Below are 23,917 nucleotides of genomic sequence, written 5' to 3'. Positions count from 1 at the left end.
TCAGAGCAGGAAGCCATCAGCAGAGATGATTAAATACTACCTCTAGTGATGAACATGGAACAGGAGTTTTTAATTGAAATCTAAGACGAGGTGTAACTTTCACGGAAGTCCTTTTTCACACTCTTGTTTTTATAGCTATAGACGCTGGGGATTCCTTACCACTTGTCCCCTCTTAATTGCCACCTCACAGTAGTAGTTAAAATAATAAATGTATACCTTCTTGGCCAATTGGGGTTACTACAGCCTGGAATCTTACGTCAGCAAACCCTTCCAAGCTTGAGCAGCTCCTCTTCAGGTCCAAATAATAAGCAAGTAACTGGAAGCTTTCCAACCATGACTATCTCCTCCCTAAACACACATATACTGCTCTTCTCTCCTGAGAAGACTCTGCTTGCTTGCAGCTTTTAAACTGGCTTATCTACCTGGTCTTCACTCTTTCATAGAAACCAGAATATGTTAGGAAGGGAACAGAACAGTATATCTCTTGAGTCTTTATTAGCAGATCCATATTTCCTTCAGCCAACCACCCTAAGGAAATGGCCACTGGTGACATGTATTATTGGATAAGAGATTTTGGATTTCACCTTGCATACCATTACTGAGACAGGTAGGGGCATGAAAGTGAAAATGTTAGTCTCTCAGTTGTGTCTGACTCTTTGGAACCTCATGGACTGTAGCCCGCCAGGCTCCTCTGTCCATGGAATTTTCCAGGCAAGAATACTGAAGTGGATAGCCATTCCCTTCTCCAGGGGATCTTCTCAGATCCAGGGATCGAACCCAGGCCTCATGCACTGCAGGTGGATTCTTTACCGTATGAGCCACCAGGGAAGCCCAGATAGGGGCATCATCAGGTTTAAATTGGACCTCAGGTTGTAAATGGTACTTACAGGGCTTAGAATCAGTTGCTCCAGAATTTGAAGAGCTTAACCTGGGAGGGGAGTTGTTAAAAATTCAGCACATGATGCATGTAATCGGTCATAGCGAGAGAAATCCTTCCATAGTGTGAGTATGTATTTTGATGGATCTTTGAGCAGCACCAGCTTTCCAGACTGGAATGTGATGATGAAAGCTCTTAATTACACAGTATAACACTTTAGAAGAGGTATCTAAAAGGAAACAGTACAGAGTACAGATGTGCCAGTGTGACTTGAGACCTGTTTCATGGAGAAAAGACGCCCTGAGCAGCTAACATCTGGTGCCCATGGAATCTAAGACGGTGTTAACTTTTGTAGGCTTAGTTTAGGGAAGTAGGGAGAAAGTTAGGAGAAATGTTGAGTAATTGTTATGTGTCAGGCTTTGAGCTGGGCACTTTATATTCATTTTTATAGTTATTTCTCATAATTCTATGAAGTTCTTATTTCCAGTGCAGCATCTGAGGCCCAGAGAGGTTAAACAACTAGTCCAAGATCCCATATCTAGTGTATCATTCAGCATTCAGAGAGGCAGAACCACTAGGAGGGGTGTGTGTGTGTGTGTGTCTACATGTATCTTTATCTTTGATAACCCAGCCTGCTTGATTCCAAAGTTCATTCTCTTTCCCCTATACCTCACTGCTCCTCAGAGAAATCAACTTCGGTGTCTTGCTGGGCTTCAGGATAGGGAGTTTAGGACATCATAGTATTGTTAAGTGTGGGGTTATCAGACTTTGGGAAGCAGAGAAAATAAGGACAGTTAAGTGCACAATGGGTAGTGGCAATGTCTCTTTGACTTCCTGCCTAGTAGAACCTCTTTAAGCTTCTGTCTTAGTAGCAGCATTTGAAACTGTATACCACTGCACCAGAATGGATGGTTTTCCACACTTGGCTTATTTATGTCTTTAAGTTCTCTGGTTACTTAGGAGTTAGTTTCTCTGCAGACAATGGACATAGCCTTTGAGTAAAGAGTGGACTGAAAAGGACCAGGGACTGGTGAATGAGAGGTGCTCTCTCCTGGGGCTCTGTGGGCTTCCATCCAGTCTCCTGACTCCTCATTTAGATGCTCATGATAAGCTTTATTAAATTCTAGGTTGTCCTTTGGCCAGGTAGCTGCTTGGCTGTGTATCTGTGTTATTCGAAGTCAGTGGGCAGGATGTTTTGAGAAAGCAACCCTTTGGGGCTTGGGCTTCCGAGCCCAAATTGTATTGAAAGAGGAAATGAAAAATTAGAGATGTGCTTGCCATTTCCCATCTTCCCCACTTATCCCCCCAAAGTAAATTAAACAATCATTGCTATTTGGGAGTTTGAGTAGTTGAGTTTGAACAAGAGAGATCAAAGACTCAGGTGATGGAGGAAAAAGTTTTGTTGTTACTTTTTAAAGAATTGTTTGTCTCTGATGTTGAAATTCAGTTACATATTGGGACAGAAGAGAAGTTATTTAAAAATTAATAAAAAATGATTGAAATTGTCATTGGTTAAAACTATTATGCTGAGTGGTTTCTGAGAATTGTAGGGTAGTTACTTCAGTAATTCTAAAGATTTGGTGGGCTGCTGAAAGCAGAGAGATTAGTGAATCTGGTGTGGCTAACAGGACTAAAATTGGAATTTGCAGTTTGTACCCTGTAGGCACTTTACTCTTTTCTGGAGGAAGGAATGCAGTATTTATTTTACCTGTTTTTGTGGCAGGTTCTGGTCTAAGTACTAAGACCATTTAATTCTTATAGCATCCTGTTAGCTGTATAATTTTATTCCTCCATGTATAGATGAGGAAATTGAATCCTGAGAAGTTAACTTGAACAAGTCACTTGAGTATGTATGTTGAATTTTGACCTTGACTCACATCTGAGTCAATTCTGAGGCCTTTTATTGCCAGATCATTTTGTTTTGCCCTATAGTGAGGAATTTCTTTTCATTCTAAGATATTTAGCGAAATAGGTTTTTCTTTTACATATTGTTGTTGTTTTTTAGTCCCTGGGTTGTGTTCAACTCTTCTGTGACTCCATGACCTGTAGCCTGTCAGGCTCCATTGTCCATTGAATTTTCCAGGCAAGATTAGTGGAGTGGGTTGCCATTTCCTTCTCCGGGGGATCTTCCCAACCCATGGATCGAACCTGATTCTCTTATGTGTCCTGCACTGGCAGGCAAATTCTTTACAACTGCACCACCTGCGAAGCCCCAGAGATATTTATAAAGAGTCATTAATAGTGTAAAGACATGATAGAGTGGAGAGAGTACCAACCTCTAAGTCATAACCCTGGACTTAAAGTGTGCCTGCACTTTCTGGAATGTGATTCTCTCTGCCTCTATTTTCTTGCTTGTAAAATGGGTATGTGCCAACCCCTATCTTTGTCTGCCTTACTGGCTGCTGCTGCTGCTAAGTCACTTCAGTCGTGTCCGCTAGTGAGGAGCAAATGAGCTATTGTCTCTGAAAGGTATTGGCAAATGGCAAAGTGGTATATAGCTTTTATCCTGCGTATCTTTTTTCCCCTGTATTTCTTACCCACAGTGCCTCTTTGACTAGACTTACAATGTCAGTCAAATTGTCTAATAAATGTAGACCACACATGTTTTCATTCTGGAGGTGGTGATGGCTTGGAATCATAGGTTCCTTGTAAACGTATGAAAGTCTGGAGTGACACCTCAGATTCACGAGTTTGCTGCCACTGCCTGACCTTTTTTTTCCTATTTTCCCTCAGCTAAAACACAGTGCTTGTGATATTTTTGGAGAATTCCCCCAAAGATTTAAAGTTTGGAGAAGAAGGGAGAGAATCACCTTTGATCTCATTACCCCAAGGCACTTATCCCTGTCAGCCTGGTCTATATGTATTTTCCATTTGGAGGAGATCTTAATGCAAATATACTTGTTTACCCTGTGTTTTTTGCCTAATGTTATACTTAAAGGTTTCTCCATTTCTCTATACACTCAAAAAGTGGCTGCATAATATTCCAATATATGGATTCTCTATATTTTACCTCGCTGTGCTTCCATTTTAGATTTTAGTTTTTGCTAATTATTTTTAAGTGAATTTTAAAGCTCATTGTTTAGGTGAATACCTATGTATAAACCTTTGTCTAGATATCAGTGACTTCCAGAGAAAATGGGTTCCTGAAAAGGCGCTTTTGGGGGTCAAAGGTATTTATGTTTGAGGCCACTGGGGACACCAACCTTAGTGACTAAAGGGTGTCCCATTTTACATTCTCACAGCATTGGTCAAAGGACTCACTTTTGACATTGTTGGTATTTTCTCTGCAAAACATATTTGCTAACTTATAAGGCAAAAATTCCTGTAGGACTTCCCTGTAGCTCAAATGGTAAAGAATTTGCCTGCAATGCGGGAAACCAGGGTTCTATCCCTGGGTGAGGAAGATCCTCTGGAGAAGGGAATGGCAATCCACTCCAGTATTCTTGCCTGGAGGGGCCGGGCGGCTACAGTCTGTGGGGTCACAAAGAGTTGAACATGGCTGATCAACTAACACACGAGGCAAAAATTGGAACCTTGGTTGTTTAAATTGGTATGTCTTTGATTACGGGTAGGTTGACTATTTTTTTCTAATGTTTGAACTGATTGCATGTCTGTAATTCTGTATGGACAATTCAAAAATCTGAAAACAGAAAGATTTTTTAGGTTTTTTGCATACCTTCTTGGTGGGTAATACCTAACCTGAACCAGTGTGGGATTCTACAGTGTCTATTTATCTCACTTAGTTGGAATATTGCTGAGTTTTGGCTGCAGTAATATTAGTGAATTTGATTTCTAAGTGTTACAAAACGTGTGCTAAATGCATGTGTTACCTTTTGAGGATTACAGCCTGAGTTCCCAGGCACATCTGACCTCCAGGTTTTCAGGTAAGGGATTATGGTCCTGCATTTCCTCTTCCGCAATTCGTCTGTTTCTTGTTTGTGGGCAGTCAAATGTAAAACTGCTCAAAATAGTAAAATACCTTATGGAGAAAAAGAACTCCTCCGATGCGTGGCACTTTGTGAAAAGAAGCACTGCTTGGGTATTTTAGCATGGAATCTAATAAAGTAAAGATAACTTGGGTAAAGCTGAGCATTCGAGTATTTTAGGTGGGTTTAGGAATGGGACATAATAGGATGCACATTATAATGGAAACTCTGCATTCCTCTGCCAGTTACTGACACAGCTTTCTTTGTAAGGAGAAAAAAACCTGAATCCTCCCAAGGGCCTCTTTGAGGAGGGAGGGATGATAGAGGGTGCTGGATACCTCAGGCAAACTGAGTTCCTGTGCCCAGTCATCTCACCCTGAAGATCCTTGTGCCAAACTTCTTGAACTCAGGGTTTTTCTACCCCACTATGCAGTGCCCCAGGCTTCCTGCCTTCTTGTCTTTTTCATCTCAAACAGCTGCCAGCTCTTCCCATCTCCCTCCTCCATCCCATTTTGTGTGCACATCCCTGTGTATAACTGCATTCCAACCACAGAGAAAATGCCTGTTGTACAGAGAGTAAAAAACCTTTGAACCACTTCCCTCATCTGTGTTGTGGAGAAGATATGGCAGAGTTGCTTCACTGGGATTGTTATGATGACTGCATGAGATAAAACCAAGGGTGCATGGCTCAGTATTTGACACGCAGCAGGTGCTAAAAAAGTATATTTCTATGTCCTTAACCAAAGACGACCTGTCACAGCTCTCAGATGGGACGAAACTTGCTACCTGCTCCAGAATTTTCCTTTCCAGTCCTCTGTTATCCCTCTGACTCATCTTGCTCAGAGCCCAGCTACTGAGTCTGGGGTGTCCTGGGCGGGAGCTGAGGAGGCAAGGTGGGCAGAGCCAGTGCCCCAGGGGAGGAGGAGTAGGGACCAGTGAACTTGGCAGAGAGCTCTCTCGGGGTACAGGGGATGTGCAAGGCTGAGCCATTAGCTACCAAAATTAGGCATGGTAGAAGGGAAAGAAAAAAGGAAGAAGCTGTTCATCTTGATAAGGGTGAAACATGGCAGTTGCTTTTGGAAGAATTTTGAAAGATTCACCAGCTGATGTTTGTCTAGTCGTGGATCTTGTTTCTGACAGTCTTCCCCTAGGATTGCTGTAATTGTCCGAGTGACATCCTTTTTGATGATCCTGAGTATAACTGCTCATTGTTCATCTTCTCATTGTCCAGTGGTGAATGTTATGTTGAAGTAGAATACAATTGGAAGTATATATAACATAAACAATAATATATGATGTATAATATATGTATGAAAAGAAAGTGAAAATGTTAGTCTCTCAGTTGTGTCAGGCTCTTTGCGATTCCATGGACTGTAGCTTGCCAGTTTCCCCTGTCCATGGGCTTCTCCAGGCAAGAATACTGGAGTTCCCATTCCCAGTATTCCGGGAACTGGGTTCCCATTTCCTTCTCCAGGGGATCTTCTCAACCCAAGATCGAACCCAGGTCTCCTGCATTGCAGGCAGATTCTTTATCATCTGAGTCACAAGGGAAATGTAATCCTCGGTTCTTGGCACAGAGTTCCTCAAACCTTTGACATTTCGTAAATGATTAGGATGTCTTTTTCCATGAGGAGCCCCCTTTGAGTGAATGCTAATCTGGTGATGACTTAGGGTGGTGCCCCTGGATAGCCTCAGGATGGGCTAGTCACCTGAAAGAGGGTGAGGATAGAGCTGAAACTTTCAGCCTTGCCCAGCCACCTCTGAGAAGGGGAAGAGCCAGGGGGAAGATTGCATTTTAAGCACTTTAAAAATTTGAATAGCAAGATGGTGAGCTTCTGGGTTGGTGAGAGCCTGAAATGTGTAGTGAGCGGAAACCCCACTCTTTTCCCATCCTGTGCATCTCTCCCGTCTGTCTGTTCCTGGGTTATATCCTTTTATAATAAACCGGTGATCTGCTAAGTCAGATGTTTCCCTGAGCCACTCTAGTAACTTAAACCATACTCTGAGGGGTTGTATAGCCAGTTGGTCTGAAGCACAGATGACAACATGGACTTGGAATTGGATTCTGCTGGGGGTGGGGTGGGGGTGCAGCCTTGTGGGTGTGAACCTGTGTGGGAGGACACTTTCTTCAGGAAGTGTAGGGACTGAGTCAGTGGCTTGGTGGTTGTTCAGTCGCTTAGTTGTGTCTGACTGTTTGTGACCCCATGGACTGCAGCTTGCCGGGCTTCCCTGTCCTTCACCATCTCCCAGAGCTTGCTCAGACTTACGTCCATTGACTCAGTGATGCCATCCTACTGTCTCATACTGAGCATATCTCAAATGAGCTACAGCCCTACAGCCTTAGAGCTGATCGTCTCCTCAAACCTTGTTTCGCAGATGAGGATACCGAGTTGGCTTAGCCAGGTCTCAAGCAGATCCTGCAGTCTGTCTTGGACTGTTCTCGTTGCGTTAAAGCTGCCTCTCCACTGCATGGAGCCCACTTTGCTGCTTCTGGGAAGTTCTCCTCTTGCCCTGGGCCCTCATGCTCCAGGGTCTGGTTTCTCAGCTGTCTGGCTTTGGGATGGGTGAGCAGGCCCTGAAAAGCATGACTTTGACTAACTGACTTCTGAGAGTAATTGTGCTGTTTTAATCACGTCATGTTAGTGTCAGAGGGGACGCCATGGTTATCTTAATTAAACCCTCCCTTTGGAGACGGGGGACCTTCAGGTTCAGGAGTCTGTGTGCGTCAGAATGGCCATAGCCCGTGTTGGAGGAGCAGAACATTAGTTCTGGTGAGGGAGTGTGTGTGTGTGTGTGTGTGTGTGTGTGTGTGTGTATTCTGGTGAGGGAGTGTGTGTGTGTGTGTGTGTATTAGTTCTGGTGAGGGAGTGTGTGTGTGTGTGTGTATTAGTTCTGGTGAGGGAGTGTGTGTGTGTGTGTGTGTATTAGTTCTGGTGAGGGAGTGTGTGTGTGTGTGTGTGTGTGTGCGCGCGTGTGTGTGTGTGCTGGTCACCGTCCAAGGCTCAGATCCAAGTGTAGGACCTGGAACAGAGCAGAGGCTTAAAAACCTTTGAATGAATGGAGGAAGGAAGGAAGTCCGAGCTGAAATCCAGGTGTTCTGAGTCAGCCGGAGGCTTTTTCTTTATAATAAAGTGAAGACTTAACGCTTTTCAAAGTCACCCACAAATCTTAGCTGTAAGTTTCCTCTCTCTCCCCCCAAATTGGAAAGACAGTTTTGTTTGCCAGTTTTTATGGGCTGCGTGCGTGCGTGCGTGCTAAATCACTTCAGTTGTGTCCTATTCTTTGCAACCTTTATAAACTGTAGCCCACCGGGCTCCTCTGTCCTTGGGGATCCTCCAGGCAAGAGTACTTAGTAGAGGTGGGTTACCATGCCCTCCTCCTGGCATCTTCCTGACTGAGGGATAAAACCAGCGTCTCATGTCTCCTGCATTGGCAGGCAGATTGTTTACCACCAGAGCCACCTGTATTATAAAAGCCTGGATTTCGGAGCAGAGCTACACGAGTTCGGATCCCAGGTCTGCTGTCTACTGGGGCTTCCCAGGTGGCACTGGTGCCGACGCAGGAGACTTAAGGGCCACAGGTTCCACCCCCGCACGCATGCTGCCTGCTACCCCGGCCCATCCAGCATCATTTGATCTCAGTACTGTTTTATGGGCTATGTTGCTCCAAAGTCTGAGATGAAGACTCTGGTCATGAAGAAAAAAGAATGACGATACGAAAGTGAGCAAGTACTGCCTTATCAGGTGAATATGGTGGGAGATTGATATATTTGAAAGTGTTAGTGAAATTTTTCAATGCAAAGATTTTCAAAACCCAAATCCATGCATGAAGTTTACTTTACCTAACTGGTCCTTTAAATGCATCTGTTAATTTCATATCATATTGTCAATTTTATAATACTTTATACCTTTTCCTGTATACTTCTCACAGGTTCATTAAATATTTATGTATTTATTTGGCTGCACTGGGTCTTAGTCGTGGCATGCGGGATCTTTAGTTGCTTCACGCGAACTCTTAGTCTTGGTGTGTGTGATCTAGTTCCCCAACCAGAGGTTGAACTCCAAACCCCCCTGCGTTGGGAGCATGGAGTCTCAGCCACTGGACCACCAGGGAAGTCCTGCAGGTTAATTCTTTAAATTACTTATTCATTCTGCAGATGCTTGCCTTACTGGTGTGCGAGGCACTAGGTTGAAGGGATGAGAGTGAAACAGACACAGTCTGTGCCTTTATGGAGCCAGCACAGGTTATCAGGGAGGACAGTTAAACAAGCCATCATGATAAAGTGTCATTACTACCTCAATAAGGAAAGTGGCACAGGGCCAGAGTGCCTGACCTGGGGCTGGGGGCGGGACGAGAGTGGAGTACTGGCTGAGCGAGTACTGGAGGAAATGAAGTTTGAACCTATACTTGTGAAAGTGTCAGCATTAACCAGATGAAGAGGACAGGTTGTCATGGAAGCGAGGGGTGAGGGCAAGCAAAGTCTTCTCATTGATCCCCAAACTTGAGCATGCATCAGAATGAACTATAGGACTGGTCACAACACAGATAACCACTCTCCCACTCCCCCGGTGTCTGTAGGTCCCCAAAGGGACTGGAGAATTTGCATTTCTACCTCCTTCCTGGATGATGCTGCCCAAGTATCTTAACCTGGAAATCCCTCTCCTCTTCTTGGGTTAGTCATTCTGTTTTCCTCTCCTTCCTTGAGGCTGAAACTGTGGAATACACTGCCAGGAAAGCTTTCCTATGTATTCTTACCATGAATATCTCCTTCTGTGAATATATACCTTGAGTCTGTGAATACATATTTTGAAGTGGAAGTGAAAGTCACTCAGTCGTGTCTGACTCTGTGACCCCATGGACTATACAGTCCATGGAATTCTCCAGGCCAGAATACTGCAATTGGTAGCCTTTCCCTTCTCCAGGGGATCTTCCCATCCCAGGGATCAAACCCAGGTCTCTGGCTTTGGAGGCTGATTCTTTACCAGCTGAGCCACAAGGGAAGCCCAGATATATACCTTGAGTCCATTAATACATGTTTTGAAGGGAAAGCTCATTTCCCTTGCATGATTGCCAAGTCAGTATTCTATGTTATTTGACACAGAATTATAGGCAGTTGTTTCCACTGTGTTTTGTCTTAAGTAGACAACAGAGCATAAAAGGCACACAAGTATTTGACTGCTTGATCAGATTTATTTTTTGCAACCGGTATGAGGAGCAGGTTGCTATATTCTCTGTTTTGTAGAGATGAGGAAACAGATGTACAGAGGGATAGCCAAGACGAAGAGAAGGGAAAGGTCTCATTCAAGTCCTAGGTGAGGATGGTGGTGGTGGTTTAGTTGCTAAGTCGTGTCCCACTCTTGAGACCTCATGGACTGTAGTCTGCTAGGCTCCTCTGTCCATGGAGTGGGTTGCCATTTCCTTCTCCAGGGGATCTTCCTAACCCAGGAACTGAACCTGGATCTCCTGCATTCCAGACAGATTCTTTACTGACTGAGCTATGAGGGCTTCCCTAGATGAGGGGAAGCCAGAGCTATATACATGTTCATTGATCCCAAATGCTCTTTTTTGTTATGGGAAATTGCATGTACTCCATGCTCAGCACTACTGGGGAAAGGAAGGTCTTATGTAAATTTATTATTATCACTTACTTTTTCATTGTAGATCCATCTACTTAAAGAGAAAACTAAGGCGGCTTATTAATTGAATGTAGATTTTGTTCTTAGTGGAAAATGGGCGATTATCCAAGGAATTCTTCAGAAATTGTCTATTTACTTTTAGAGTAAATATTTCAAGGGACTAATTCAGTTTACATGTCATTTGATTTTGAAATGACTTTTATAAAATTCTGGCACGAGGGACATATTTTTAAAAATCAATTTCAGCTTCTTGAAAAGACACAGATTAGACAGTCACGCCCTTCTCAAGTGGCCAGATAAGTTTAGTAGAGAGGTTGGAGATTTATGAAGAACCTGGGGATGGGAGGTGGGGGGTGGCTGAAATAGATGAAGGGGATTAAGAGATACAAACTTCTAGTTGTAAAATAAATAAGTCATGGGATATATTATACGTAATAGGGAATGTAGTTAATAATATGGTAGTACCTTTAAATGGTGACAGATGGTAACCAGATTTATTGTGGGGATCCACTTATAATGCATATACATGTCTAGTCACTGTGTTGTAAACCTTGAACTATTACAACACTGTACATCAATTATACTTCAGTAAAAATGAGCAGAAAAAGAAAGAAAGGAAAAAAAAACTTGTATATAAAATGTCACATGGTAGGTAGGGTTAAAAACAAACAACAGTTCTTTTCAGTATCAGTAACATGCCAAGCCTTCCTCCCCCATGCATAAACCAACATAATGTGGTTCTCAGAGATTCTTGTAACGGGTGGAAGCAGGAAGAATTCATTAGGCTTTCTGTCTCACAGTATAACTCGGAAACACTAATTTCCAAATATTCCAACAGCTCTTCATAGCTGGAAGTCTCCAACACAATCATGTGAATTATTCACATTATAAGAAACAGCAGCCCGGAATTTCCTGGCATTGGTAAAGTGGCAGATGGCTGATGAACTGGCATTCCTTCATTTTTCTTTGCATGTTTGTATGACCTGAATGCTTCTGCAACTTCCTCAGTTCTTTCCAGTCTACTCCTCCTCTACTGAAGCGAAATACAGAACCACTACCGATAGGAAAAAAAAAAAAGAGGCATGGGCTATTGCTTAAACCCAGAGCCAAGAAAGCTGGGTTTAGGAGGTAAGACTCATTTCCTATGCATGATTGTCAAGTCAGTGTCTTAACAGTCTTTGCAAGTAAAACCTGTATATATATTCCATACAAACAACATGCAATTCATTTAAAAATGAGGACCTTCTTTGAAATACTGTTAGGTGCTGTGTAGGTACATGAAATGAACAACACTCTTGGTTTCTGTTCTGCACCAATTTGAGATGGAAATGGCAGAGGAGATAAGCTCTGAATACAAATCGGTACAGAATAAAGGAGGATGTGTTTGGGATCATCAGAGACCTACCAACAAAATGGGATCTCAGAGAAGATTTTTCTTCTGATAGGAGGGGTGGAGAAGCCTTGAGAGCCTAAAACTTGGCATGTTAAGCAAACCTTAAAAGGGAGTGTGGGCATGGCAGCTCAGCAAAAGGCATAGTTTGTGCAGAGGTATGGAGGTGGGTCAGGAGAAGTTAGGGCAGAAGGGAGAATGATGCTAGGCTCTGGGGCTCCTGAGACTAGGTGCTTATTGTGTAGATGGTCAGGGGCTGAGGGTGGGGTGGAGTGGAGGGTAGGGGACCAGAAGGGGCCCTCAGGCATTGCAGTGTGATGGAAAAGCCCCAGATGCTGAGCTGAATAAGACCTGAGTACCAGACATGGACCTAGTAATTTCAGCAAGGCCATTGAGACTGCTGTTTTGTTTCCTCATCTGGAGAAAGATGAGGGTTGGGGGTGGGCAGGGAAATGGGAAGGGAGGGGAGGGGATGAATATATGTGTTTTTAATATATCTCAAAGCAGTTTGGAGAGTCAAAAGAATACTATTAGTCCTTTGTAAGTAATATGAATATGACCTTTATAATGTATAGGTTTAATATAATGCATTTGATATATAGATAGAAACAAATCCTCAAAGTTTGCTGGGAAATTAAAATCATGAAATAAGTGCAATGAATAGTCTTGGTGCCTTTGAACCAAGAATTGATGCCTTCGAACTATGGTGCTGGAGAAGACTCCTGAGAGTGCTTTGGACAGCAAGGGGGTCAAATCAGTCAATCTTAAGGGAAATCAACCCTGAATACTTGTTGGAAGGACTGATGCTGAAGTTGAAACTCCAGTATTTAGGTCATCTGATGTGAACAGCTGACTTGTTGAAAAAGTCCCTGATGCTGGGAAAAATAGAGGGCAGAAGGATAAGAGGACATCAGAGAGTGAGACAGCTGGGTGGCATCACCAACGCAATGGACATGAACTTGGGCAAACTTCGGGAGATGGTGAGGAACAGAGAGGCCTGGCATGCTGCAGTCCATGCGGTTGCAAAGGGTTGGACATGACTGGGCAACTGAACAACAGTAATAGTCTTGGTGGTATGAAGACCAAAAATTGTTCATTAATGGTAAAAGCCAGCTATTTGTGTATATCTTAAGTTAGAGTAAATCCTCTAAAACTATACAAATCATCTTGATTCCTGAATTCTTTATTGCTTAGCACTTATTTTTAGAGGATTGTTGTGTGTTTCCAGTTTTTGCCCCATTGTTGGTGAAGTTCTCATTGTTTTCTCCTCTCTCCAGGCGGGTCCAGGTCAGGAGGGCAGTGTTGGCCATCAGTGTTTAGGGCAGTGTCTTTAAATAAAACATGCAGATCAACTTTGGGTCAGTTTATTAAATCCTGCTTGGCTAAGGGCTCTCTTTCTCCATTGTTTCTTGCAGGTCCATTGTCTTAGTCCCTTGATTTCTTACAGTGTGACTGGATAGATTCGGGGGAGGAAAGATAACCCACTTGAAAGTAGTTTAGAGTACACGGGTGCCTGTTTATTGTGGAAACAGGGGGACAGAGACCGGCGAGTTGGTGTGTCTTAGTGCCTGGATGCGTGGGATAGGAAGGCGGGGAGTGTCTTCAAGGAGGGAAGGAGAATTCTTTTGCTTGAACCATATGATAAAATATTTGGTCTTTTCCATGTTGTTCATTGCTGCATCTTGATATGTAAATAAATTCTTGACCTGGAGTCATTATGGTATAATAAAGGTTATATAGTTGGCTTTTATCCCACGTTCCTAAAACCCTTGGAATTGCCTGAGTGATCAGAGTGTCTTTCGTTATTCACAATGAGCCCTTTAGACCATACCAGAGTTCACCCTAATGAATGACTCTTGGTGGGCCCCTAGATAGCTTCAGAATGGAGGCCAGTTGCCAGAGGGACCAACTTCAGGATTACAGAGAGTTGGAACTTTTAGCTGCATCCCCTGAACTCAGGGAAAGATGAGGTCTTGGCAATTGAGTTAATCACCAAAGTCCAGTGACTTCAAAATGATCATGCCTATGTAATGAAATTTCTTGAAACTGATAAAAGCTCTGAAATAAGGAGGCTAAAGGAGCTTCTGGATTGGTGAATCTGTGGATGTGCTGGGAGGGTGGTGTGTCTGGAGAAAGCATAGAGGGTCTGCACTACCCCATCCCCCACTCCCCACCCCCTGCACTGTACTTTGTGCTATGGATCTCTTCCGTTTGGTCACTTCTACATTGTATCCTTTATAATAAAGTTGTAATCGTAAGTATACCACATTCCTAAGTTCTCTGAGTCATCATAGCAAATTGTTGAACCTGAAGGAGATCCTGGGAGGCCTTGAGTTTGTGGTGGGTTAGCCTGGTTAAATTTGTTGTTGTTCAGTTGCTCAGTCGTGTCCGACTCTCTATGACCCATGGACTACAGCATTCCAGGCTTCCCTGTCTTTCATCATCTCTGGAGCTTGCTCAAACTCATGTTAAATGAGTCAGTGATGGCATCCAACCATCTTATCCTCTGTCGTCCCCTTCTCCTCCTGCCTTCAATCTTTATCAGCATCAGGGTCTTTTCCAAAGAGTCGGCTGTTCACATCACGTGGCCAAAGTATTGGAGTTTTAGCTTCAGCATCAGTCCTTGAAATGAATATTCAGGGTTTATTTCCTTTAGGATTTACTGGTTTGATACCCTTGCAGTCCAAGGGACTTTCAAGAGTCTTCTTCAACACCACAGTTCAAAGGCATCAATTCTTTAGCACTCAGCCGTCTTTCTGGTCCAGCTCTCATATCCATACATGACTACTGGAAAAACCATAGCTTTGACTGTGTGCACATTTGTCGGCAAGTAATGTCTCTGCTTTTTAATATGCAGTCTAGGTTTGTCATAGCTTTTCTTCCGAGGAGCAGGCCTCTTTTAATTTCATGGCTGCAGTCATCATCTGCAGTGATTTTGGAGCCCAAGAAAATAAAGTCTGTCACTGTTTCCATTGTTTCCCCATCTATTTGCCATGAAGTGATGGGACCAGATGCCATCATCTTAATTTTTTGAATGTTGAGTTTTAAGTCAACTTTTTCACTCTCCTCTTTCACCTTTATCAAGAGGCTCTTTAGTTCCTCTTTGCTTTCTGCTATAAGGGTGGTGTCATCTGCACATCTGAGGTTATTGATATTTCTCCGGGCAATCTTGATTCCAGCTTGTGCTTCATCCAGTCTGGCATTTCACATGATGTATTCTACATATAAGTTAAATAAGCAGAGTGACAATATACAGCCTTGATGGACTCCTTTCCCAATTTGGAACCAGTCCATTGTTCCATATCTGGTTCTAACTCTTTCTTCTTGACCACATACAGGTTTCATACAGATTTCTCTGTATACAGAAATACAGATTTCTTGAGGCAGGTAAGGTGGTCTTATATTTTCATCTCTTTAAGAATTTTCCACAGTTTGTTGTGATCCACACAGTCAAAGGCATAGTCAATGAAGCAGAAGTAGATGTTTTTCTGGAATGCTCTTACTTTTTCTATGATCCAGCAGATATTGGCAATTTGTTCTCTGCTTCCTCATCCTTTTCTAAATCCAGCTTGAACATCTGGAAGTTCTTGGTTCACATAATGTTGAAGCCTTGCTTGGAAAATTTTGAGCATTTGCTTGTATGTGAAATGAGTGCAATTGTGTGGTAGTTTGAGCATTCTTTGGCATTGCCTTTCATTGGGATTGGAATGATAACTGACCTTTTCCAGTCTTGTGGCCACTGCTGAGTTTTCCAAATTTGCTGGCATACTGAGTGCAGCATTTAAAAAGCATCATCTTTTAGGATTTGGAATAGTTAAGCTGAAATTCCATCACCTCTGCTAGCTTTGTTTGTAGTGGTGTTTCCTAAGGCCCACTTGACTTTGCACTTTAAGATGTCTGGCTCTAGGCAAGTGATCACATCATTGTGATTATCTAGGTCATTGAGATCTTTTTTGTATAGTTCTTCTGTGTGTATACTTGCCACCTCTTCTTAATATCTTCTGCTTCTATTAGGTTCAAACTGGTTCTGTTATTTATTGTGCCCATCTTTGCATGAAATATTCCCTTGGTATCTCTACTTTTCTTGAAGAGATCGCTAGTGTTTTCCATTCTATTATTTTCCTCTGTTTCTTTGCATTGTTCACTTAGGAAAGCTTTCTTCTCTCTCCTTGCTGTTCTTTGGAACTCTGCATCCAGATGGGTATATCTTTCCTTTTTACCTTTGCCTTTTGCGTCTCTTCTTTTCTTAGTTATCTGTAAGACTTCTTCAGACAACCATTTTGCCTTTTTGCATTTTTTTTTCCTTGGGGATGGTTTTGATCACCACCTCCTGTACAGTGTTACAAACCTCTGTCCATAGTTCTTCAGGCACTCTATCAGAGCTTTTCCCTTGAATCTATTTGTCCTTTCCATTGTATAATCGTAAGGGATTTGATTTAGGTCATACCTGAATGGCCTAGTGGCTTTCCCTACTGTTTTCAATTTAAACCTGAATTGTCAATAAGGAGATCATTATCTGAGCCACAGTCAGCTCCTGGTCTTGTTTTTGCTGACTGTATAGAGCTTCTCCATCTTCAGCTGCAAAGAATATAATCAGTCTGATTTTGGTGTTGACCATTTGGTGATGTAATGTGTAGAGTCTTCTCTTGTGTTGTTGGAAGAGGATGTTTGCTATGACCAATGCGTTCTCTTGGCAAAACTCTTATTAGTCTTTGCCCTGCTTTGTACTCCAAGGCCAAACTGGCTTGTTATTCCATGCATCTCTTGATTTCCTACTTTTGCATTCTAGTCCCCTGTGATGAAAAGGACATCTTTTTCGGTGTTAGTCTAGAAGGTCTTGTAGGTCTCCATAAAACCATTTAACTTCAGATTCTTTGGCATTACTGATTGGGGCATAGACTTGGATTAGTGTGATATTGAATAGTTTGCCTTGGAAATGAAGAGAGATCATTCTGTTGTTTTGAGATTATACCCAGGTACTGCATTTCGGTTAAACTGGTAGATGCTGTTTGCAGCTGGTGTCTGAAATGGGTGTGGTCTCCGTGGGACTGAGCCCTTCAGCCTGTGGGGTTTGCACTAACTCCAGGGAGCTGTTGTCAGAATGAGCTGCCTTGCAGGACACCCAGTTGGTGATGGAGAATTGGCTGTTGGGAAATGAAATAGTCGTCTTTCCTATTGGGAAACATCAGTTCATAATATTAAAACATTTTGGCTGTAATAATCTCTTTGAAATTATGGTTGTTTACTATTTAAAGACTGAAGAGGCTTTAAAAAAAAGTATAGTGGGGCTTCCCCACTGGCTCAGTGGTAAAGAATCCACCTGCCAATGCAGGAGACACAGGTTCAATCCCTGATCTAGAAAGATCCCTCATTTTGCGGAGCAACTAAGCCTATGGCCCATGACTATTGAGCCTGTGCTCTAGAGCCTGGGAGCTGCAATTACTGAGCCCTTCTACCACAAATACTGAAAATACTGAAGCCTGTGTGCTCTGGAGCCCATGCTCCACAACAAGAAAAGCTACCACAATGGAAAGCCAGTGCACTACCAGGAAGGGTAGTCCCCATTCATCACAACCAGAGAAGCCGGCATAGCAAGGAAGACCCAGCACAGCCAAAAATAAAGAAAAAGAAAAACTGATTAAAAAAAAAGTATAGTGGGAAAGAAAGAAAATTATCAGGCCTGTGCGATTTTATTTATGTATTTACATTGTGTTTTATAGTGTAATAAAAGTAGAAGTTACACTACTCTGTGGTTTCTGTTGATCTTCCCTCCTGAGGTGTAGACCAAAGATTGCATAGCACTTTCTCTGCCTTCAGTCAGTGGGATAGCTAGTATGTAAATATTATGGACTGCAGTTAAGGTGGTCTCCTTACTAAGCAATGTTCAGTATTTTGGTTTACCTCTACAGTATTACTATTACTATTTGGATAAGCCGTGTGAAATTACCAGTTTTCCACTGTTTTTAATCTACAGTGACAACAGTTTCATAGGGTTCGACTTAATAGGAATGAATGTTCTTTACTAGCTTTCTGCTTGGAGTGGGAAAAAAAGCCAACAACTGTAATGACTGTCATCAGGACATTTTAAAAAATGTTAAAAGTCAAAAAAGAAAATAAATACTCCCAAATTCCACCCACAAAAGATACAAAATAATAAAAAGAAAAAAATAATCTATAATCTCACTACTCAGAGATAACTAATGTAAACAGTTTGGTATTTTTTTTCTTTCAATAAAAACAGAGATCATGTTAGCTCAAAATACGACTTTATGTTTATTCCTTCACTTAATATTTTTCATTAACAATTGCGATCATTTTGGGCAGAGGGGTATGGCAAATCTGATCCCTTTAGGCAAAAAGTTCCTATTGTTTTAAAAGTCAAAGGGAAGTTTAGAAATTTCAGTAAGTAATCAGCAGTTTCAACAGTGTTGAATGCAGATCAGATGGCTTTTTTGATTTGCTTCTTGTAAGTCATAGCAAGAATTCTTTTAAAAATTAGTACTTAATGTCAAAAAAAAAAAAAAAAGGAGATAAATTGACCAGGAGAGAATATAACTTAAATGCACCTTGTCTTCCCAATAGGTGATTCACCATTCTCTCACTTTTGGTTTATTACTGAATTGGATGAGTAATGATTACCCATAGATTTTTCTACTCAAGACTCTAACTCACCATAGAGATGAGCAATGGATAATCCCATTTTGTGGAACTTTACTGAATATTAAAACTGTTAACTCTCACAAGCAATAGAGCAGAGTTTGGGGCTCTGGAGACAGGCTGCCTGGATTAAAAACTCACCTCTGCTGCTTGCTACCTGTGTGACTTGGCATAAGTTACTTGACCTTTCTGTGCTGTGGTTTTCATATCTGGAAGATGGAGTTGAAAACGATAGTGCCTGCCTCGTAGGATTATTGTAAGGGTTAAGCAAGTTCATACCTGTGAAGTGCTTGGTCTAGTAATTATACAAAGCACTGATACTATGCATCAGTATGTGACTATTATTTATAGAATTTTTCTCTGTGTCTAACCTTTGCTCCTGGTTTTCAGAGTTCTTATTCGAGTTCAGGCTGCTGCTGCTGCTAAGTCACGTCAGTCGTGTCTGACTCTGTGCGACCCCATAGACGGCAGCCCACCAGGCTCCTCTGTCCCTGGGATTCTCCAGGCAAGAATACTGGAGTGGGTTGCCAGTTCCTTCTCCAGTGCATGAAATGAAAAGTGAAAGTGAAGTCGCTCAGTCGTGTCCTACTCTTTGACGTTCATTTCTTCCCTTTCGAAATCAGGCTCTCTGTATCTAGGGTTTTCCTAATTGCACTTGTTTAATCTTGACTCTGCCTTTTCTGAAGCGGTCTAGGATAGAAAACATCCTAGTTCCTTTTCCCTTTGCTCTAACAGGCCCAGGGGAGACTTTGCGTCAAAGGACTCGTGACTTCCCTGCAGGGACTGGACCGTGACCTTCCACATATACCACCTCTGCTCGCCAGTTCCCATATTCCCAGAAGGCTGGCCACATGCCTGTCCAGCAGGAACACTGCCTGACCTAACCTGTGACTAATTGGAAAAACCCTGTGTTTAGGACTCCTGTAGTTTTCTGTTTAATCGTTACCTGCTTCCTGTTCCTGGAAGGAAGAGAAGCTGGACTGATGTCAGTGTTGTGGGAGCTGAAGATGGGCCCTGAGTGTGCCTCCTAGGGCGGCTGCTTCCTCACTTTCAGGGCGTAAGGTATTGCTCTGTTCCCCTCACTTAACATTGCCCTCCAGTCAGGCTCATATTCTTTAGTTTCAGTTTCCTGTCTCCTGGCTTTGTGTTTCCAGCTGGAGCTGGGAACTTTGTGAGGATAGCAATGTTTACACTTATTACCACTGATAATAAGCATCACTGCCATGCTGGATAATGTTTTGTTGTTGTTCGGCCTCACAGTCATGTCCAACTCTCTGCGACCCCATGGGCTGCAGCGTGTCTGGCATCCCTGTCTTTCAGTGTCTCTTGGAGTTTGTTCAAACTCATGTCCATTGAGTTGGTGATGCCATCCAACTAGCTCATCCTCTGTCGTGCCCTTCTCCTGCTGCCCTCGGTCTTTCCCAGCATCAGGGTCTTTTCCAAAGAGCCGGCTCTTCACATCTGGTGGCCAAAGTATTGGAGCGTCAGCTTCAGCACCAGTCCTTCCAGTGAATGTTCAGGGTTGATTTCCTTGAACTGGTTTGATAACGTTTACTGAGCGCTTACTCTGCGCAAAGACCTCTCCTAAACCCGAGTTGATTTCATTTCCTGTTCAGAAATCATTCTGTTATTATCTGCATTTTAGAGGTGAGGAAACTGAGGTACTGGGAAGTTAATGGACTTGCCTGGGGTCTCACAGCCAGGAAGCAAGTTGAATGAACATAGTGCAGCCAGGAGAAGACTTGCTTTTGCTTTGCCTCCTTTCTTTCTAGGGAGCAGCTTTGGTTGAGAGCTCATGTTGTGCTTGCAGCAGATCTTGGTTCAAATCCTGGCGTTTCCCCAGATGAGTGACTTTGACTTCAATACATTGTTCTTTAATGCCTACATTTCTGAAATGGGTTTCATTGTAACACCTAAGAGTCCTGAAGATTAAAAAAAAAAAAAGAAATGCAAGTAAAGATGCCAGGCTCATACGTAAGCACTCGGTAAAGGTTTGCCGCTGTTAGCGGTTCGTGATAGAGTGGTGGAGCATCCCAGAGGCTCTGGGAGTGGGATGGTGAACCCCCAACATACTCCCTGAAAATCTGTCAGTATCTCCCTCTCTCTCTGTAGGGCTGGGCACGGGGTAGTCTTCCCTCCTGAAGCCCTTGCTTACTAGCACCAGCCAGTTTGGCAACACCCCTTATTTTCCCACGTGGTTAGTAAGTGTTGTCTTCTGCACAGTGGAAATTACTTGGCTGGACTCCCACCCTGGCAGGGGCTGGTTGTACCCAGAAACCCAGGGACCTAGTTCCTGGAAGCCTGGTCCTCCAAGTCAGTGCTCTCTCTGTGGAGCTCCAGGGAATCCCTGGTTCCTAAGGAAACCCCTTCCTCCCTGGATCCCTCTCTTGCAGTGTTTGCAGAAATAGGCCATCCTGGCCTCTCTTTTTCCCATTTGGTGGTTTTGTCCTGGCACTTGCAGGTTAGCTTCATCCCATATTTTGAATAATTCCTGACCTAGTGCCTGCTTGGGCACTGGTGAGGAGTGTGCAAGAGCAGATCTGCTGGGGATCAGGCCCCTGTGGAAAGAGGGCAGTGCCTTTGATGAGGGCGTGTCAGGGTACCTACTGCTCTTTGTGGGCCTTCCTTTGAATGTTAGCTAACAAGAAACTTCTGTTGATTTTGAAGAATACAGGAGCTTGCTGGTATATGTATACCTTTTGGAAAGGGCTTACCTAATAAGTGGGTAAAGCTGCAGAGTGGATCAGTCATCCAAGCTCTGACAAGAACCTATTTATATATGTTTTTAAAAGCTGTAAGTATTTGGCAAATGCAGACACAAGTACACTGGCCATTCTGTTCCATCAAATAGCCTCTTAACAAAACTGCTGGTCCAGTTACAGTGAAAGGGGATGCTTGCTCAGTAATTGAGGAGCCCCTCTGGGAGGATGGAATCTGCTTTCATGATTCACAGGTTCTGTGTGGCAAATGTTTAAAGTGCTGCCAACTGGGCTGGGAAGATCCCCTGGGGTAGGACATGGCAGTCCACTCCAGTATTCTTGCCTGGAGAATCCCATGGGCAGAGGTGCCTGGTGGGCATCCACGGGGTTGCACAGAGTTAGACACAACTAGCGACTAAGCATAGCACAGCAAAACTGTGTTCCAGGAATTGTGGTGGGGTTAGGCATTCAACAAAAGGATCTTTTCCCTACTACTTGGGGAAATAGGCATGTTTGACTTAAATTGGGCTTTTCCTGTGAATTCTGTCACCTCTGTTGGGTTTCTTAACGTTGGCTACCGTATGCCCAACCATGTGTTTGTAGTAAAGTGGTTGGAGAGGCTGTTAGAGGCTCTGAGTGTTGGTTTTTCTACTTGGCTTATTTCTCTGCCTCTCCCCTGTGATGTCATGTTACACCAGTGATTTATTTGCAAAGTGAGAATCTCATCCATCCTTTTGTTTACCTCCTTGGGATTAGAGGTTTCAGATAAAACAATGAAAGGATCGTGTCATCTGTATGGAAACTTTTATATCCTATACAATGTCTCTAGCTAGTAATATGTATGATTGAAGATTCTTTGTCCTTTTCTATTTTTCCTTCCTTCTTTTCTTCTTTCTTTCTTCTTGATGTTTGGATGCCATGTAACGAACATTGTTAGCACAAATTATGTTTGTGATGGCTATAGAATTGCTTCTAAGGAAAATAGTTTGTGAGTAATAATGTGAAAATGTGCACTGTGAACAAGATGCTTTTCAATAGATGGGAAGAAGTCTTCCTTTTATTTTCATAATAGAATAGTTAAGGAGGAATCAGATAGAGTTCTACTATAGAGTGATCTTTTGCTTTTTTGTAGTTAAAATTAATACTGGGACATTTTAAGCTGCTGAGAATTTTTTAAAAAATAAAGTCAATACAAATTTCATACTTCTTTCACTGACTTTAATCCTTTTTCATGAAGACGATTGTTACACTTCACAAGATGCATGTAGATTCCAGTGTTTATCACACATAATAGGGTCATTTGGAGAGAAGCAGCTTTAGGGCATTTGAGAGGATGAATTTGGATGTGGGTCTCAGCCCAGCTCTCTGGTCAATTGTGATGGTTTAACCCACCTGTTACTGTGAGGCATGTGCCGCTTACTAGGTAAAGCCAAAAACCAATCCCCATTCTTCCAGACACTGTTAGACAATGTGGCTAAAAGTGTGGGGCCTTGGGATCACATGGCCTGGCTCAAATCCTGTCCCACCATACATTAGGACTTGTTATTGAACCCCATGTATATTGAACCTCTGTGAACCTCATCTGCACATGGGGGCAATGAGATAACCTACCTTACGGATGTTGTGAAAATGAAATGGGATTGTGTATGAAGCATCTGTTGATAGAACACTTCCTGGAGCACTGCAGACACTAGGTAAACACTGCCTTATGGTTACCTTCTTATAGCAACTCATTCTTTATAACATGCCACCTTTAGAAAAGAATCTGAAGTGAATACTAAATTTCTGAAGTCCCATTGTTTTGCAGTCATATCAAGAATGTCTTTAAATAAATTATACTTCTTTCTTGTGGATATAATTTACAATTAAAAAATACTTTTATTCATTTATTTTTGGATGTGCTGGGTCCTCACGATGCATGGGCTTTTCTCTAGTTGCAGTGAGCAGAGGATACTCTTCCTTGTGGTGCACAGGCTTATTGTGGTGGCTTCTCTGGTTGTGGAGCACAGACTGTAGGGCGTGCAGGCTTCAGTAGTTGTGGCTCTTGGGCTCTGGAGCACAGGCTCAGTAGTCGGGGCGCACAGCCCTAGTTGCTCCACGGCATATAGGATCTTCCCAGGTCAGGGATCAAACCTGTGTCCCCTGCATTGGCAACTGGATTCTTTACCACTGAGTCACCAGGGAAGCCCCATAGTTTATGATTTGAAAGGCACAGGAAGGTCTACAAAGTTTCACTCCACTCCTGTCCTCTAGCCACCCAGCCCATTTTCAAGAGACTGACAGTGCTACAGTAACTAAAGACTTAAAAAACTCCCCAAATGGACAACCGTGAAAATAGCGAAAGAAAGAGATGAGGAAAGGGCAAGAGAATAGGAGAAGAGGAGGGGGATTCAGCTGGAGTCCCAACTGCTGTGCTCTCCTGGGCCCCGCAGCACCTTGGGCATTACCCTCATTTACACTCCTCTCTCAACATTCAGAAAACTAAGATCATGGCATCCGATCCCATCACTTCATGGCAAATAGATGGGAAAACCATGAAACAGTGACAGACTTTATTTTATTGGGCTCTAACTATAGATGGTGACTGCAGCCACAAAATTAAAAGACACTTGCTCCTTGGAAGAAAAGCTAAGACAATCCTAGACAGTGTATTAAAAAGCAGAGACATTATTTTGCCAACAAAGGTCCATGTAGTCAGAGCTATGGTTTTTCCAGTAGTCATGTATGGGTAT

The 23,917-nt window shown here is 42.8% G+C and overlaps 1 protein-coding gene across 1 annotated transcript in view; it reads left to right on the top strand.

Annotated features, from left to right (window-relative positions):
• RELL1 (RELT like 1) overlaps window positions 1-23,917 on the top strand; it is a 76,170-nt gene that overhangs the window by 776 nt on the left and 51,477 nt on the right. The gene's annotated exons all lie outside the window — the stretch shown is intronic.

Source organism: Ovis aries, chromosome 6 (genome assembly GCF_016772045.2).
Source record: "Ovis aries strain OAR_USU_Benz2616 breed Rambouillet chromosome 6, ARS-UI_Ramb_v3.0, whole genome shotgun sequence".
Lineage (NCBI taxonomy): Eukaryota > Metazoa > Chordata > Mammalia > Artiodactyla > Bovidae > Ovis > Ovis aries.
Note: the sequence above shows the minus strand (reverse complement) of the source record. Positions and strands in the feature narration are given on the sequence as shown.